Consider the following 19,879-nt stretch of genomic DNA (forward strand, 5'->3'; position numbering starts at 1 on the left):
GACGTATATGGCCTGACTGTTTTAATTGTAGGAATGGTGTGGAAAATCTACTCCCTGAATTGAAAGTTAATGGGCCAGGTGGATACATACAGGCAGCCAAGCCATCAGGATGTGTAATTAGCTTGCACACAGACAGCATTTGCATTCCTGCCTCTTCTCAGTCAAAAAATGGATAAAACCATGACATGAGGACATTTTGCACTGTGAAACTGATACAAAGGTAAATATAAAATGCTATGAATAAAGCAGGAGAGGGCTGACAATGTTGTGCACTGCTTGTCTTGACTCATGCTTCTTTATCGATTCGTATCTCATCATGAGATAGTGTTGCAAGAGGCGTTGTTTACTGGCTTAACTGCAGAAGTAGTTTGGGGTAAATTTAGTCACCATCAGAGACTGTCACACTTCCACGCTTAATGCCTAACAGTAGCGTACAAGAAATATCTCAATTATTTTAACGATGTTCACATTTTATTTTGAAACATAGATTTATAATGCAGAGCGGTGCTGTTCAATTGAAGTTGATCTATTATTGAACCATTTATTTGGCAGTTTATGGTATTATTCATAATGTAACTGTTTAAAGACATGCATGTGTATTCACTCAAGCTCAAAGCTATCTGGATGAGTCCCACAACAGCTACAAGTCTAGTCTCCATAAACTTAGCACATCTGTCCACCGGCAGGGATTTATGCCCAATCCTTTAGTCAAACTGCTTCAAAGTGGATGGGTGCTGCTGGTGAACAGCACTCTAAAAGTCCTGCCACATCGCAACAAAATTAAGATCTACGTTTTCACTCGACTGCTGTAAACACACTTAAATGTGTCTCCCTAAAACAATGAAGTGCTGCTTTTTACGCATTATAATTGTTAGAGGAGATGTCAGACTGAATAGACTTTCTATCTCAGAATGAACTCTGTGTAAATCATAAAAGTTATTGTTTTACTCAACAGTTAAAGCATTTTACGACCATCCCATTTTGCTTAATTGTTGATTAATTTCTCAGGTGGATGGCTAATAGCGCCGCGTGATGCTGCCAGCACCGTGCTTCATTGTGGGAATCATAATCTTGTCGTATTTGGTGTGAGCATAGTGTTAATTTTTACTTTTTCAAAAAACAAACAAACAAATTAATAAAAAGTTTTTGTGGGGCAGCACAGTGGCACAGTTGGTAGAGCTGCTGCCTCTCAGCGAGAAGGTTGACGGATCAAATCCCGGACGAGGGGGCCTTTCTGGGTGGAGTTTGCATGTTCTATCTGTACATGCCTGGGTTTTCTCCGGGTACTCCAGTTTCCTTCCACAGACTAAAAATGTGCATGTTAGGCTGATTGGTAACTCTTGGTGTCCCTAGGTGTGAGTGAGAGAGTGAATGGTTGTTTGCCCCTATTGCCCCTTTTGTACCGCTCCTACTCAGCCCCAACTCTGCTCAGCCTGCCACGGAAAGGTTCCTTTGCACCAGTACTTTTTAGCTGATTTGAGGCTGATTCTGGACTTTTTCTTGTCCGTGCTTCTCTGGTGGGACCGAGCAAGCTGAGTCGAGCTGACTCCAGACCGAAATGTGAATGAAGGATACTGATTGGTTAGGGGGAGGAGTCACTAGATCTCAGAAACTTTTCACCGATCCGCCTTTTGCAATTTCTCGGAACGTGGAGCAGTGGCTGGATCTATTTTTAAGATTCTAAAAACAATAATGACTACACCGTGTTTAATGCTGAAGCCCAGGCGATTTTTGTGTTTGGTGATGAGCAACAAAATTCGAGCGAGCGGAATACAAGCTGCCGACCTGTTGAAGCACGTGAGGCCGGACGCCGAGCCCTGGCCTCACTTGCTCACAAAGGCTGGATTCTGAGCCTTGGCAGGCAGGAGGACCGGGAGTCCGGGACGGAGGGTGGATACGTTTTCTTTTTTTTTTACATTTTATGTATAAGAAATAAAACATTTTATCAGTGAAGAATAAAAATAAATAAACGGTGCCGGCTTTATCGTGAAATCCTGTTTTCACTTTGACTTTATTAAATAATATGTTAATTGAAGTTAACTCAGCTGAAAAATCATAAAAAGACAAAATTATTGGATCTCTCAGGAATATTGCCCTCAAACATGTTTAAAGAAGAGCTACGGCTTTGGTTCAACTTTATTCTAACCCACAGATGTACAAATCACAAAACAAAAATTACACTTTAAATCATTAAAATAAAATCTGTATACAAGAAACAAAACCACACATTTAAATTGAACAATAAAAGTAGGCACAATGAGTGCAAATACATCAAAAGATGAATAAAAATATAGAATTTTAAATATAATATAATTTTAAATATAGATGTATTTAATCTGGTTCATCAGATTTAATTCAGTTCAGTTTATTCATATAGCGCCAAGTCACAACAGAAGTCGTCTCAGGGAACTGAACAGAAACATTCATATCTAAAATAATTTAACAGAAACATTCATATTTAAAAATAATAATTTAACATTATTTATCTGAGAAGCAGACTGCTTTGAGTTTAACTCATTGAAGAACTCTCACTCGGTGAACTAAATTTCATTAAAAGTTCATTAGAAGGATTTTGGATTCTGGGCACGCCTCCAGAACCCGTCCTGAAGTGCGGTGCAAATCAGGCTGATCTGAGCAGAGATGGGGCTGAGTGTCCCTGTGATGGACTGGAGACATGTCCAGGGTGTCCCCTGCCTCTCACACAGTGACTGCTGGATTCTGGCACCAGTGAACATGACCCGAAAAGAAAAAAGCGGGTAAAGATAATGGATAGATGGATGGATAGTTTTGGTGTAATAGATACTTCCTCCATGTAAGCAATTATCACTTTTTCCTAAAAAAATATTATCTTTGTGTATTGTGTCTTGAAGTGGTTTTTAGACTGACACTTTAGAGTCGCTCAACTCCTTCTGGGTTACATTTGGCCTCTTAATTGCTTTTTTGATGAATGTCCTCTTTAAGAGGTCCCAATGTTTTCATATGTGCTCTTTTTTGGCAGCTTTGTTGTGGTGCCACATTAACTCAAATTTCCTAATTATAGACTTAATGTGGCTCAGAGGAATATTAGGAATTTTTGATATTTTTATAACCCAACCTTAAACTAAATTTCACAGGAGACCTGTCCCTAACCTATTTCAAAAGCTTTTTGGTCTATGGTTTTGCCCATTTCAAAATACAAAAACTAAGTGACAGTAACATTACACACATGTAGACTGATTATGAATAGCACAAATTAGAAATTAAAAACTCTACAAAACTGATAAAATGACGACTGTATTCACATTTCACTTTGTTTCTATTATTTTACATGTATTATATACAGTATTGTCATTGCATCCTATAAAAAAAGGTTCACTCAAGGTTACTTTAAGATGAAAAGTGGCGCCAACAATAAATAAATACAAGGCAAAGGTCTAAGTTCTTTAGTTTCCTCTTACAATCAATCACTTGGCCGAATCAATCCAGCCCGAATCACCACTCACAATAGTGAGTGAGGGGGACAACATTTTTCCTTCTAGGTCCATTTTATTCCTTTTGTAGTACATATTGTACTTTTTTGCCATTATTTTGTTTGCCCTTAACATGGACTTGTGAAAAAGAAAATTTAAACATGAAGATAAAACATTTTTCAAATATCTGAATATGTTTACAAGGATTCAATTCCAGTGATAAAATACACAAGCAAGCACATAATATACCCATAATAATGACTGTGCCATACAATTCAATGAGTTTTTCCTTCAATTTTACCCATGTTTTGTGGGAAAAAAAAAGCCTAAGCTCACATTAAAATGCTGTAATATTTGGTACATTTTGATACACTTCTTTGGAAAACTAAGACATTTTAATATTGAATAAAGTCAAAATATCTTCAATAACTTACCATGAAAAGGTCTTTATTTTTACTTCGTGCAGAGATTTAGACAATCAATACTTTCTGTGCCTTTAGTCCATTAAATAGCTGTTTGATTAGTTGGACTTGTCCTATTTCTTGGCTTGAAGGATTTATATGATGGATTCTCTTCTCGTTGCTTAGCAAAGCCTCAAGCCATATAGCTACTTTAAAAACAGCCACACTTCCCATTGAGTGACTGTGATATAACATCTTAACCAGGGAGCTTTAGATAAGCTTGGGCAAAGGCTGGATTAACTGAGCTAAACTCAGAACTTTGCCACATAACCCAAAACTTTTAGTGACCCTAACAGTCTCAAGTTTAGCTATATATATATATATATATATATATATATATTTCTGTTTTATTGATGCATTTGCAGATCTGCTGTCAAGTATTCCTACTGTCAGCATGTTTTTAGGTTATGATAATCGAAAACAACAGTGATGAATCGTCCAGATTCAGCAAAGCCTACTTTGCTGGCCTAAACACAATAAGAATCGTTAACTTACTGGTACATTTAAAAATATGCATTGCATTTATTAATATTATTCTGAAATGTCTGTTCTCTTCATTTCATAGCTTTTCTAATGATTGCACAGCTTCCAGTAGCATATGTTTATTTGGAGCTTTTATCCAGTCATTTTTTGACCATTATTCCTCAGCATCTGACTGGAAAGTTGAGCACGCTAGGCCTGACCACCTCTCTCTGCATCTGGAAACTGGACTTCCTGACTGGGAGATCTCAGTCCATCTGGATTGGAAAGAACACCTCCATCACCACCACATTGAGCACCGGAGCTCTCCAGGGCTGTGTCCTCAGTCCCCTGCTGTTTACTCTGCTAACTCATGACTGTGCGGTAATGCACAGCTCAAATTCCATCTTTAAGTTTGCAAATGACATGACTGTGTTGGGACTCATCAGCAATGACGATGAGTCAGCATACAGAGAGGAGGTGCGATGGCTAACGGCCTGGTGTGAAGTCAACAACCTGTCTCTGAACGTTGACGAAACCAAAGAAATGGCAACTGACTTTAGAAAAACACCAACGGACCACTCCCCACTGAACATCAATGGCTCCTCCATGAAGATTGTCAAGAGTACCAAATCCTTTGGAGTTCACTTGGTGGAGTATCTCGCTTGGACCCTTAACACTAGCGCCATCACCAAGAAAGCTCAACAGTGTCTCTACTTTCTGAGGAGACTGAGGAAAGTACATCTGCCACCTCCCATCCTCACCTTCTACAGAAGAACCATCGAGAGCATCAGATAGATGCTAGATTAAGTTAGATGTACTTTTGTATTTATTATAGGTCTGTTTGTTCTGTTGTGTATCTGCACAGTGTGTTGTATTGTTTGACACTTTATGTTGCACCGTGATCCTGGAGAAATGCCGTTTCGTTTCAATATGTAGTTGTGCGTAGCTGAAATTACAATAAAACCTCTCTGACTGACTGACTGATGTTTCTAGGGTCAAAGATATCTGCCTCAAGGCCTTCAAAATCAACAGTGCAGGCACTGTAGGTTAAAACAAATGCCAATGAAACTGTTGCAATGACCAACCAGAATTTGAGTTGGCGATGCCATGGCCTTCGAGCAGGCTTTAGACAATGTCAGTATTTTCACGTTATTTGACTGGATGATCAGAGAGCGTACTGGTCGGTGCTGGGAAACTGCATCATGCACAAGCTAAAGTCGAGCGGACATTCTCAGCCGTAAAGAGAATTAAAACTGAGGCCAGAAAATGATGGGGCTGACTCTATGGGTTGGACTCGACTTTCAGCGTTAGCTTTCATGACGAAAGAAAAGGACTTGTTGAAACTGAAACACCACGATGACATGTATGACAAAGAAACTGTACTCGTGTTGAGGAAAGAAAGAAGGATGGAGTTTGTGTACAGATAATCAATACTTTTGGTGAGTAAAATGAATTTCATTCAATTTGTTTAGATTTTTGTCAATTTATTGCATATATATTGATGCTTTTGGTAAATATGAATGTGATGCAGCTGTAGCTACAGTTGAAGGAAACTTGTGTTAATTGGGTTTTTTATTTTAGTAATGACATTCAGTCTCGCTACATGAGATATTTGTCTGTGATGCAGAACCATATTATTCTGCATTTCTGTGTGTTATTGATGGTTTCTGTGGTCGTGGCATCACAAAGACAGTATTAAAAGGGGGATCAATTCAGGCAGAGACCTTTGAAGGTCTAGGTGTAAAATGCACGGCTCACCACTGGAAAACAAACATTAGCAACTCACCTCTATTAAGATGGTACCAGGAAACACAGTAGCATTTCTTATTTATGCATTAGCAAGCATCCATGATGCAAATCAATTGAAATCATTGATTTTCTTGCAGTTCAAAGACACAATATTTTCTAGATTTCCATGCATCTTTGTAAAATTGGTATCTACTAAAAAAAGGTGAATAAAGTAAACAATTTTTCAAGCTTTGACCTGCTAGCTGCTTCCCTGAATTCCAAGTCTTTATGCTAAACTAAGCTAGGCAGTTGTTAGCTCATAATATGTAGCTCGAACTTTAAAGGTATGAACATTATGTTAACCCTCTTTACTTATTCCTAACGACTAAATGAAGGAACAGGTGAATAATTATATTACCAACTTGTTCCCTTAATATTTAGTGTTCAAGTTTTGAGAAAAATGAAGCACTGTAATGCTAGTTGCTAACAGAAAGCTTCTCTGAAAACACACCTGAAAGGACATTTTAGAGAACCCTACCCATGTTATTAATATATTTCAACACTCTGAGCAAAATATCTTCTTACCATAGCCTACAGTGCATTTGAGTATTTTATTTTAAAAATTAAGTTTGTTAAATTGTAACAAGTTATCTTCCTTTATTTAGCACTGAACTTATTTTATTGATGTAATTTACAGCACAGCCCAACAAACTCTGCCACAAATCATGTTGGACTTTGAGTCCAATTTGGTTTTATGGGGTTGCGGTTCTAATTAATTGGTAAGGCCAAAACATTTTTCATATAAACACTGCATGCTGAAAATGTTGTTCAAATGAAACCAAGAGAAGAAATATAATAAATTTGTGGGCACCTTTCAGCTTCCTATAACATCAAAGAAAGCCAGAAAACATTTAAAACCTCACAATGATTTGAGTCACAGCCCTTAAAATAATTTTGTGTTCACACAGCTCCATAGCCAGTTCACATCAGATTACCCAATTATTTAATCTGCTGAAACCTAAATATTGAATAAATCAATTTTTTATCTGTTATGTTTTTTCATGCTTGGATCCAGATGTTATGTTTCAGATTTGTAGAGTGCATCTTAGAAGTGGTTTGTTGGCTGAGAGTAGTGTTTTGCATATAGTGTGGGTTTTAAAATGGGGATAGAGTCTGTCAGAGGCTCGTCAAACATCCAGAGCAAAATCCAAAGTGACAAGCTTCTTGAAAGACCCAAGATCTGATGCAAACTGTCACAGAGAATTACAAAAGCTGCTGCATGTTAAACTCAGTTTACAAGATGTATGGCTTGTCTGCAGCCAAAATCCTAAAATCACACTGTTGCCACAGTCATTAATACCCTTTATAAACACTGACAAGTGCATTTGGAGAGGAGGCTGTTTGCTTTCATTTTGATGGATTTATAACACTAATCAAGTGTGCGCCACCTGCTAGGATCTAACATCTGTGTAACTCATTTTCTGTCATTACCAGACTGTTGTTTTGATATTTTCCAAGGATTTATTACACAAGTTGTTCTAATACTGAATAAGAAAAGGTAACTTGATGGAGATACAATAAAGGCTGTTTAAATATGACAGAATATAAATGGTAAGTCCACTTTAATGACAGATAAGCTCTTCATGCTTTTTCCCCCCACAGATAGTATCTGTTCCATTTTTCTTGGAATACTTGTAATTAAAAATAAGGAAAATTATACTTAAAAAAACTAATGTGTTTTGAAAATATATACTTTTTATAAACTTATGTAAACCACGTTGTGTACCACTGTTGCCAGATTTACTTAAATGTAGCAACACAACAGGGGGTCACATGCAAGAAATGCAACACTTTGAGGGAAAAAGTGTGAAAATATAATGACAGAAAAAGTATCTAATTTGCTGCAATATGAATGCCAGTTCCTATTTTTATGTACATAAAACAGAACTATAACTCTGAATGTCATTCTTGATAAAACCAAAAATCCCAACAAACACAAAACGTACCAGTTTTTCATTGTTGGAATAATTGTTGAACTTTTCTAGTTAAAGGGATTGAGTCAGGTGGCATGATCAAGTACTAATCTATTATTTTTCATTGTTTAAATTACACCTTCATGATGGCAAAAAAAATTAATCTACATAAAGTATAATCCTTATCCTATCTTCCTTTGCGTTTAGTGATGCAGGATTTGCCTGATGAGGGGGAAAAGGTTGTTAAAGAAGAGAGATGCTGCCCTCAAACGTCAGAAAGACCAAATTACATGTAAAGCATCATTTAATAATCTATTTGCATGATATGATATTTATGTGTCTCCAGGTGGCAGTATATGTCTAAAATTTACAAACAGAACCACTTCAGTCTTGTTTGACTCAGATATGCTTTATCTTTTGTTGAGGTTTGTTGGCAAATGCTAAGATTTGAAAGCTGTCTGTATCTACAACAAACATTTGACATCGTTCCAATAGTACAGATGTATAAATCATGCTGTGCTTGGACTTTAAGGATACAAAGGTTTGTGACACTAACGTTATGATGACAAAAAGGATTATGATGATGAATGATAAAGTAGATAATTTGTTTAGTCCACTCTGTAATTCTACAAGAAAAAAAAAAATTATATAAAAATCAGAAGGAGGCATTTATATTATTTCCTTTTTTTTATTTAAATAAGGAAGTAAAAGTATTTAATGAGTTTCTTATGTGTTAATGAAGTGGGAGACAAGTATGCCTGTGACAGCTTTTGTTATTATTATTATTATTATCATTATCATCATTTGGTTGTGTGTTTTTAATTTTAGATGTATAATCTTATCTGTCAGGGACTGGTCATGTGACTAATCAGTGCTGCTGATTATCTCATGCTGAATTCATTCATACCCACCTACTCACCATAGACTCATGTTTGGGCTGCTGTTTCTACGTCATATTGTTTTACAGTATAAGTGTTTAGCTGAAGATTCTTAGATCTTTTAGTGTACCGTTTGGTGTGTTTTTTTTTTTTTTAGCATATACAGTATATTAGTGTATATCTTAGATCCTTCTTTACTATTCTTGTTATACTTTATATTTTTCTATTTTTGAGTGTAACTGGACCCATGTGTACATACACTGCCTGGCCCTAAAAAAAAGTCACCACCTGGATTTAACTAACCAAATAGGTACGAGCCTCCTGTTGAATAATCACTGCATGGATGATTGTCTTTCACCTGGCAACAAGTTATTTAACCCCAACTGGTGCAATGAGTTGCTTCTCATTTCTTAAACAACAATGACTAAAGACACATTGTGTGGTCGTGGAAAAGATGTCAGTCTGTTTGAGAAGGTGCAAATCACTGGCATCAAGCAGAGAAAACATCTAAGGAGATTGCAGTGACTACTAAAATTAGGTTAAGAACTGTCCAACGCATTATTAAGAACTGGAAGGATAGTGGGGACCCATCGTCTTTGAGGAAAATATGTGGCTGGGTAAAAAAAGTCCTGAATGATCGTGATCGGTGATCACTTAAACGTTTGGTGAAATCAAATCGAAGAAAAACAACAGTAGCACTCAGGACTGTGTTTAATAGTGAAAGTAAGAGCATTTCCACACACACAGTGTGAAGGGAACTCAAGCGACTGGGACTGAACAGCTGTGTAGCCTTAAGAAAACCACTCGTCAGTGAGACTAACTGGAGCAAAAAGGCTTCAATTTGTTAGGGAGCATAAAGATTGGACTCTGGAGCAATGGAAGAAGGTCATGTGATCTGATGAGTCCAGATCTACCTTGTTCCAGAGTGATGGGTGCATCAGGGTAAGAAGAGAGGCAGGTGAAGTGATGCACCCATCATGACTAGTGTCTGGTCATCAATGCAAGATCTTGGTGAAAAATTTATGCAACACTGGATGAAAATCGATCTTGTGATGTTGCAGAAGCTTATCGAATCAATAATGCAGTGAATGCATGATGTAATCAAAGCTAAAGGTGGTCCATAGAAATATATTATATATACATATTATATTTTTTAAAACATAGATTAAAGTTACTCATTGCTTGGAAACTGTAAAATAAAATGTAAAACACTGATCCTCAGCCATATCAAACGATTCAGTGTGAAAAGGTTTACTCCAGTTGTTTTTTATGCATCTTGAAACATAATTCTTTGTGGTTGCACAGAGGTTAGAGAAGGTGGCCCTGTGATCGGTAGGTCGCCGGTTCGACTCCCAACATCAAAATGTGCTTGGAAAAGATGAAACACCCACACCTGCCTCCACCCAATTTGCCCCACCCTGGGCCCTTGAGCAAGGCCCTTAACCCCCACCATCTGCTCCCAAACAGGTCTCTCTTGAAAATGAGTCCTTGTGACTCAATGAGACAACCTGTATAAATAAAGTTTAAATATAAAATGTAAACAAATCACGTGTCTGGATCTTTTTGACCCACCATCATGCCATTGCAACAAGTACCTTTAATATTGTATTTGCACCGCCCTGTTTCAAATGAAGAAATAAACTTTTCAACTCGAACTGATCTGAATTATTTGTAGGCTCTCACGGGAGTTCACGGGACATTTTTCTCCTGTTCTGTGTCACGCTGATGAGACTGGTGTGAAGCGCTGTCTCTTGTCTTGAAAACACTGGAGCCTTCTTTGTCCTTAACGATGATGAAAGATGGCTGGCATGCTGCAAAGACATCTGGAAGTGGCACCTCTGACGCCTTGACGACAGTCCCGCAGATTGAATGGATTGTGGAAATTGTGTTAAGAATGAAATCTTTATGATGGGAAAGCTGCATGGGGTCAGACATTGCCTCTTTTCTTCCTTGCTGCTGTTACATAATGAATATGCATATGGTTGAGTCGGAGTCTGTGTGTGCTGATGTGTGTGGTTATGTGTGAGCTTAGTCAGACTCCTCCAGATCTCTGCCTTTGCAGATTAATATCAGCAGTGCACAAAGGAGTCTTGTGTGCCACTCGAGACAGACTCTCAGGACAATGAGTCCTCTGTGTGACAACACCATCTCCCACTGAAGCTAACCAACACGCACCTTTTAGAGCTGATAATAAAGGGAAAACTCTTTATTGCACTAATAGCAATGGTTGAATGATGAAGCTTTCAGAGGTTCCCCAGGCTATTTCTATGTCATTCCATTTCATTCAGCTAGAATAGCTGCCATTAAGCAAACTTGGCAAACACCAAAAAATGGCTTTAACTCAATCAATTTTTCAGATATTAGGGTAAAACTTAGTATGTTAGTTGATGAGCGTCATCCCCTACAAAAACTATGAGCACTAACTAATCACAGAAAGTCTGCGTTTAAAACGTTGCAATTAAATAGTAGTGTCAACTGCGCCTGTCTGTTAGCAAAATATATCATGAACCCCTGGATAGATTTTAGTGAAACTCTCGGAAAATACTCATTAACTGAACGACTACAACCGTTTAAAATTTAAAGGTGATCCAATTCAAAATGGCCACTAAAGCCAACTGACTTGTGCAAACACAAAAATGGCTATAACTCGGCCAATTCTTCAAATATTGAACTATAGGTTGGTGTGGTAATAGCTCAGCATTATCCCAAACAAATACTGCAAGCATTACATATTGCACTTTTTTTTTCTTCTTCTTTTGGCTGCTCCCTTCATCAGGGGTCACCAGAGCAAAGTAACTCGCACGAAGACTTGGCAATTATTTTTTACACTGGATGCCCTTCCTGTCGCAACCACAGACCACTGAGCTACCACAGCCCTCTGTGTGGAGCATAAAGCTGCCATTTAGGTTACCTGTGGGTGCTGGTGGGTGTTAAGAGCCTTGCTCAAGGGCCCAGAGTAGGGCAAATGAGGGTGGAGACAGGTGTGGGTGTTTCACCTTTCCCACCCACATTTTGATGTTGTTGGTCGGTGGAGTTGAATTGGCGACCTTCTGACTTCTCTAACCTCTGCCCCACCACTCCCCTTATCACTGCACAATATTTTTACTTAAAATTTTAAATCTTGGTAACAACCATGCGCCGTTGTTTGTTAGCAACAAATTTCACGAACCACTTAACAAATTTTAATGAAACTCTCAAATAGTAATAAATCCACGTTTATGGTTGCGGAGCCACTAAACTGAAGAACAGCTTCTACCCTGAAGCTGTTAGACTCATAAATCCCTAACCAGGATAATCAATGTAAGGTAGAAAAAGAAGAAAAATCACTGTAATGCCACTTTAACTGGTGATATGTGACTTATTTGTGCTGCTGATTATCCATGCTGCTGATCTCCTTTAAGCTGCTGTATTCATATCCATTTGCTCACTGCAGACTCATGTTCTGGCTGCTGTTTAATATACTATATTATTTTACATTATTAGTGTTTAGCGTATATGTTCGATCTTTTAGCATATTGTTTCACGTTTGTTTAGCATATATCTTAGATCTTATATACTCTTTCCTTTAGACTTTATATATTATTTCTATTTTTGGGTGTAACTGGGACTTTGAGTACATAATTTAGTTCCACCTCATGTACGACATGTGATGCGAATGACAATAAAGAACCTTGAACATCAATAACTTTTGACAACAACCACATTTAAAGATGGCTAACACAGCTAACTGACAATAGCCAACAGATAAATCCATATAACTTTGTCAGTTTTAGAAAAACTGAACTAAAATGAGGTGTGGCGGAAGCTGAAAGTCATTCTCAACACATACTCCGAGTGCAAGGTGGATATCTCACAATATCTTATGAGACTGTACTTAACATCACTTGCATAGTTTGTCTTGGGCTCTTTCAAAATAAGAGCTTTTTTAGTTTAAAACTGTCATAATTTAATTAATGCAGTATAATTTTGAGATTAATTCATGTTGATCATAACAAATTTAATTTTCTCATTTGTTAAATCAAATTGCACGTGTTTACACACAGCAGTGAGCATGTTAGATAACGGTTGAACGTGACTCGCTGGTCAAAACGTGTGAACTGGTTCTGATTGAAATTGTTTTACTGCTGAAGCTGCGATGACTCAAACATCCTTTTGCCGTTTGCCTAATTGCAATCAAACCTATGGAGGTTTTAAAATGAGTCAGATGCGTGCTCATCTTCCTTAAATACACGGGACATAACATTTTTGCAGCAAAATGACAAATTACCTTCCAGGAACAGTAAGAGAAGTTTAATCAACAAATCATCTAATCAAGTTCAATAGCGTACAGTATGAAGCTTGCACGCAACGTAATTATCACCACTTTTGAGGAACAGCATGTTTATGGAAGGAAAGATGATAAAATGCATGGTTATGGAACAAAACTACAGAATAGGATGTAGCAAAAAAAAGAAGAAAATAAAATACACCTCACTGATAAAATTGATGCCACACCTGTGGAGCATGCCAAAACAGCGAAACAGTTTTACAATGAAAGCAGGTGGCTGGGGAGTCGAAATATGAAATGTGGGATTTCTGTTTGCAGTTCACGCGTTACACGGCTGCAGAAACAGGTTCACTTTGTACAAATGTGCTTTTCGCTCTTCAGTATTGTTGCCTACAGGTTCAGATTTCTGGAGTCTTGCTTCTTCAGTGTGGGGGCTAAAGCTGGAAAACAAACAAAGTGACTTGAAAATTCTGTTTGGGCTAAAGCATGATTGAGGTAACTTGTGATGCATTCAGGCACACTCAGTTGACATCTTTGTTTGGTACAGTGAGCAGTCTGATAGCAAAAAAGCAAAACTGGCACAAACCGAATATGTGAGTGTGACTAAAACTGGTTGACTGGAATTAAATCTTTAAACCAATGCGAGTCCCATGCTATAAATATACACTTTCAACATGGAGGCTTTTGGCAAGTAACAGGCAGAGCAGCATCTTGAAGCATTTTTAGGGGAGCTGCATGAAATACAGTTGTGATGGCCAACACATAACAGATGTATAACAATAATAATAATAATATATATATATATATATATATATATATATATATATATATATATATAAAAAATAATAATTTGAGCCAATAGAAAATTGTGATATAAACCAGTACATTCGCAGCAGCTGTTTCTACAGGTGATGGGATTCATCCTTCTGCAGACTGAACGTTGTGTATTTTTTTTCTTCTCTGTACCTCATTGGTTACGTAATCGCAGCAACTGTCACATATAAAGAAAGCTTCAAAGCAGTGCCATTCTGAAAAAACACACGTTTTTCACATGCGATCTCATGTGGAAAACCATGTAATTACACACAGTCACATAAACATATTCTAAATATTTCAAAATCACACAAGAACCCACAATTTGCATACTTTGTTATTTGTCATTTAAGCCTAAAGTGTATATGATGGGCACCTGTCTCCCTGTGTCAGTCAGTTAGTAAAATATCTCGTGAACCACTGGACAACCTTTAACAAAAATTGCAAAAGGCAGATATTGGATATCCTGATGCATGCTCATGGGTAGATATTGGATGTCCAGCTGTAACTAAGTCAACACGATATAAGATGGATGCCACGCTGATCTACAAAAACACATAATGAGTATACAGTATATACCGTAATATAACTGGCTGAAGGTCAGTCACAGCAATGGCTGAGTGAAAAATATGTTCATATAAATATTGCAAAGGATAACGCATATCATTATTTTCAAGGTTTGGCCGAAACAGCTACAAATCTGTTTGTTTTTTTCCACACAAAATGAGCTTGGTCTAAACCTCTGGAATTAAAGACAGTTTGAGGTATTCAAGGAATGCTAGGCCTTTAATTTAACATGTTTACTCATGTGATTTTTTTTTTTTTGTAAGGGTTTGCAGTAACCCACTGTACATCTCATATGCATGCTCCTCCCTGCTCCGTCCACCCGGGCTCCTCTCTCATGACCCAGATGTTCACATCAGTGCATGTGGCCTTTTGTTACAGTAGTGGAGGAGGGAAACAAAGTGTATTTTAAAATATCGCACAGTGGAGGATGACCATGTGAGCTACCTCTTTCTGGATGCATAAAGATAGATGTATGGATAGATTTCTGCACATTTGAAAGTGCTTGCAGGTAGGAGCACCTCAGGGCGCACATCATAGCTCTGCTGGATGAAAGAGAACCAGAGGAGCCAGAAAGATTTTGAAAAAAGGAGGCACTTAAAGACGAAAATACAGAATATAATCACACATTCTGGCATGCAATGAAACAAACGGAGCTTCATTTTTAAAATGTAGTTTGCTTTGCATCCATCACCTCCACTACAGGCCAGATTAAGCCTAAGCAGATGTTGATAGGGTTCTCAAAGGGATTCTTTGTAACTTGAGCAGATGAATCAGCAAACGGTCATTAGCAAATTTGGAACTGATAGCTCAAAGCAGACACATTTTTCTTCCACAAAATGATATTTCACAACAAAGAGCGATTGTCACTTCATATTCTGCTGCACACAAAATGAACAAAATACAGATTAGTTGGATGCAAAGTTAAATGCACGCTGAATCACTGAACAGATTTCTCACATCCAAAGATTTTGACGTTTTTTTACAGACAGAAAATGATGCCTAACTAAGCATTTAATATGGAATGTATCTGTTCAGATCAGTAAGCTCTTAAAGCAGTGAACAATCAATTCATTTCAGTTTATTTATATAGCTCCGAGTCACAATGGAAGTCATCCAAGGGCACTGTACAGAAACATTCATATATAAAAATAATAATTTAACATTATTTATCTGAGGAGCAGACTGTTTTGAATTTAACTCCATCTCAGACTCTCATATTGAGCAAGCATGAAGGCGACAGTGGAAAGGAAAAACTCCCTCATGAGGAAGAAACCTTTAGCAGAACTAGGATCAGGACAAGCGGCCATTTGCTTCGACCGGCTGGGTTTGGTAGGAACAGATACACAATGGCAGGTCGAGAATCACAAATAATATCAAATAATAATAGAAATAATATCAAATGAAAACTATTCAATTTTAATAATTCATTTAAGGAAATTAGGTCAATTTGTCCTCTAGTAGTCTAAGTATGTAGCAGCATAACAAGCCAACCCTAATTATAGGATTTATCAAAAAGGAAAAAAGAATGACAATCGTAAAGGAAAGCAGATAAATTGAGAAAAAGTCCATGAAAGAAGGTGATATTAAAAGAATTAAACAAAAACAGCTAGGTTGTAAAGCAATGCAGAATACTAAAAACAGGAACATGTCTGCATTGGTTATTCCCAGGAACTTAGCAGTTGTTTGAAGCCACTTAGAGCCATTAAGGTCGAGAGCTTCTCATCTTTTTGTAAGATATTTCAGGAAACAGGAGTGGAGTAAGAGAAGGCCCTTTAGCCTAGTTCAGTCCTCACTGAGGGGACACTGCAGGTAATAATGTCCCGAGAGCACACGCTGTAGCTGCACTAATGCAGAGACTTGTAGGAGGAGATGTCTGAATGCAGCAGACCAAGAAGTGATTTAAAGGTGAAAATGTACCAGAGAGAGTCTGTGTCAAGTTAATGATGTCCAGTTAACCAGTGAATATAGGGTGCAATGGTGTATACGATAGTTACAGCCAGTTATGAATCTTAGCGCACTATGATAGACAGCATCCAACATTTGCAGGGTGCTTGTAGGAGCGTTCATGTAAATAATGTCACCATAGTCAATGGAGGGAAGGAAATTCACAGTTACAATGGCGTTTTCTAGCATTCAGAGTTAAACAGGATCTGTTTCTGAAAAAGAAACCCAGTTTAACTTTCAGTTTCTTTACCAAATTTTCGGCGTGGACAGAAACTGGAAGTTGGTTCCACAAGAGAGGAGCCTGATAACTGAAAGGTCTTCCTCCCATTCTGCTTTTGGAAACTCTAGGAACCACAAGTAAGCCTGCAGTCTGAGAGTGAAGTACTCTGTTAGGAAAATATGGAACAATAAGATCCCGAATATAAGATGGAGCTAGGTTGTTGAGAGCTTTGTAGGTTAGAAGTAAGATTTTGAATTCAATTCTGGATTTGACAGGGAGCCAATGGAGAGAAGCTAAAACTGGAGAGATATGATCTATCCTACTAACTCCAGTTAAGACTCTGGCAGCAGCATTTTGGATCAACTGAAGACTTTTTAAAGAAGTATTTGGACACCCAGATAACAAACCATTGCAAAATCCGGTCTAGATGTGACAAATGCATGAAGCAGTTTTCTGCATTATTTCTGCATCAATTCAAAGAGGATGCTTTCCCACAGTTTATTCTGTAAAAAAGACTAAATTATTTGAACTATTGAACATCATTAGGATGTCAGCGTACTATAATAATAATAACATTTTAAAAAATCAAGCTGCATCAGCCTTTTGACTGAAGTGTGCACTAAATAAAACACTATAAGAATGAGTCATCAGCTGAGTCATACTTTTCCTGTTTGATGCTGAAGCACAAATGGTCAAACCGCTCCCGTTTCCCCTCACACAGACTAAAACCTTCTTTTTGTTCTGCTTTTTTCCACTTCTATCGAAAAGTTGCTTCTTAGCAGATGGCTGCTTGGAGGAGAGGACATACTCTGTTTGCATATGTTTTGGGCTACGCTCCCTGCAGTGCTATGTTTAGAGTGAATGTCCATAAAAAAGATGAGCTGAGCCAAATAGGCAAGTCTTTGACCATAACACTTTTTTTTTTAGCAGATTGGGGTTGGATTTATCAGATTTTGGTCTATTGCATCTTATTGCTGACCAGCAGTGCAAATAAATAGGCAAAGCTTCTTCTCAGGGAGGTCAGTGCAACAGAATGATTGCTTCCTGCTGTGCAGGCACTGCAGCCACCCTCTTTACTTGCATCTCTGTTTCCTAAAAAGAGCTGGCCACATGAAACACTCCTTGGTTATAGTGGGGCAGAAGGAGTCTTGGAAGTGTATGACTGAAATTACTGTGACACAAGAAACTGAAATGGAAAAATGTTCGGGGTTTGAATTTAATCTAGCATATCTTGATCAGGTGGAACTAAAATCCTAATAAGGAAAATATTGCCTTTTCATACGATAAACAAGAATATAGCAATAATGAAATGAGTTTCTCTTAGGTTACAAACTTTAAGTAACTGTGTTTTTAATGTGCTATTTGGATCTAAAGACATACAGACAGACATTAACACATGCAAATACCTGGTACTCAAAACTGTTAGTTTTCAAATACAACCCATTTTTAATTAAATTACTTATTTGTCATGGCTGCAGCTTTGAATAGATTGTTGCTTTGTGCAGTTTGGAGATTTCAGAATTCAATTAGCAACAGCTTGCTTGCAAAAGTCACACCCACAGTCATTAGCGTGTCTCTGTCACGTTATCTACCTTTAATGACAATGCTAATTTACAAGATGGCACGTTTGTTGAATGGCATGAATGAATTTTAACAGTAAAATTACACGTTACTGCAGATGGAAGACTGAGGTTTTTTCAGCACTGCATGGGAGTCACATCAATGTTTTTTTTTCTATTTGTAGTGCAGCTTGTTGACAAATCACAGGCTTGAATGGTTTGGGTTGTTGGCTGCATCAGCTGCACCTGCTGGCAAACCTCAGGCAATTTAAGGTCACAATGGCTCACAGTTATGGTCTTTATTAAAACTGCTACAGGACCATGTCCATGCACTCTTAACTCTTCCGTTGTTTGACCTCTGCAGTTGTTTTGGTGGTCAGTGCTGCGGTATCGTAATCCTGAGGCTGCAAAGGGCAGCTAGCGTCAAACAACTGCCAAATCTTTCATGTAAATTCACCCACTTCTCCATGAATGAAAGGAAAGCAACAACAATGTTGCATGTCCTTCAAATGTTATAATGTGCTTTGTGTATCTTTATTTGAAGCTTTAAAATAAGCACATATGAGCCTTTTTGAATGAGCTGATTGGTATTTATTGAATCCAACCCCTCATTGAAAATCAAAATTCAAATGAGAGCAGCTCATCAAGATGTATTTAAAAAAAAATTAACACTTGCATAGAAAGTCTGTACAATATGGAAAATAATGTAAAAATTAAATTAAATTTAAAAAAAAGGCTTGACAAATAAAAACAAGCATTTTCTTATATTTATAGACAAACTAATGTTAGGGAAAAGTATTAACCAAACTTGGTGTCAGAAGAAAATAATAAAGAACAAAAACATTTTGTACAACCTATGAAATCTACAATTTAAACAAAATTATAATTTTTTACTGATTTTATATTTGAACATTTTATGCTACTGCTAGAGCAACTGCTGTGTAAGTAACATGAAGGCTGTGAAACATCAGGTGAGAGGACCTGAGTCAGTCAGCAGAGATGATTAAAGACCATTTACAGTAAGAGATGCTATAGTGTTATTATTTTATACTATAATCCAGGGGTGTCAAACTCACTTACAAAAGGGGGCCAAAATAAAAACCTTTTTCAAACAAAGGGCCAATTTTAGAAATTATATTAACTCAAATCAGATACCTGACATCTTTTCTTGGTCACAGGTTCCTCGACAAGAGTTTGATTGGTCTCATTTGACGTTCTCTGTTGTGCTTTCGACATCATAATCAAATGTGACTGAAAAAATTCAAGAGATAAAAGTATTTTACGTTTCACAAATCATCTTGGGGGCCAGATAAGATGTCAATGAGGGCCAAATGTGGCCCTCATTGACATCTTATCCTATTATGGCCCTATTAAGACTCATCTGAACAAGAGAAAGCTTTGTTTCAATACATACTTTTGGATTTATAAAAAAATATCTATCTATCTATCTATCTATCTATCTATCTATCTATCTATCTATCTATCTATCTATCTATCTATCTATCTATCTGTCTGTCTGTCTGTCTGTCTGTCTGTCTGTCTGTCTGTCTGTCTGTCT

Source organism: Nematolebias whitei, chromosome 6 (genome assembly GCF_014905685.2).
Source record: "Nematolebias whitei isolate Nwh7 chromosome 6, NemWhi1, whole genome shotgun sequence".
NCBI classification, from domain to species: domain Eukaryota; kingdom Metazoa; phylum Chordata; class Actinopteri; order Cyprinodontiformes; family Rivulidae; genus Nematolebias; species Nematolebias whitei.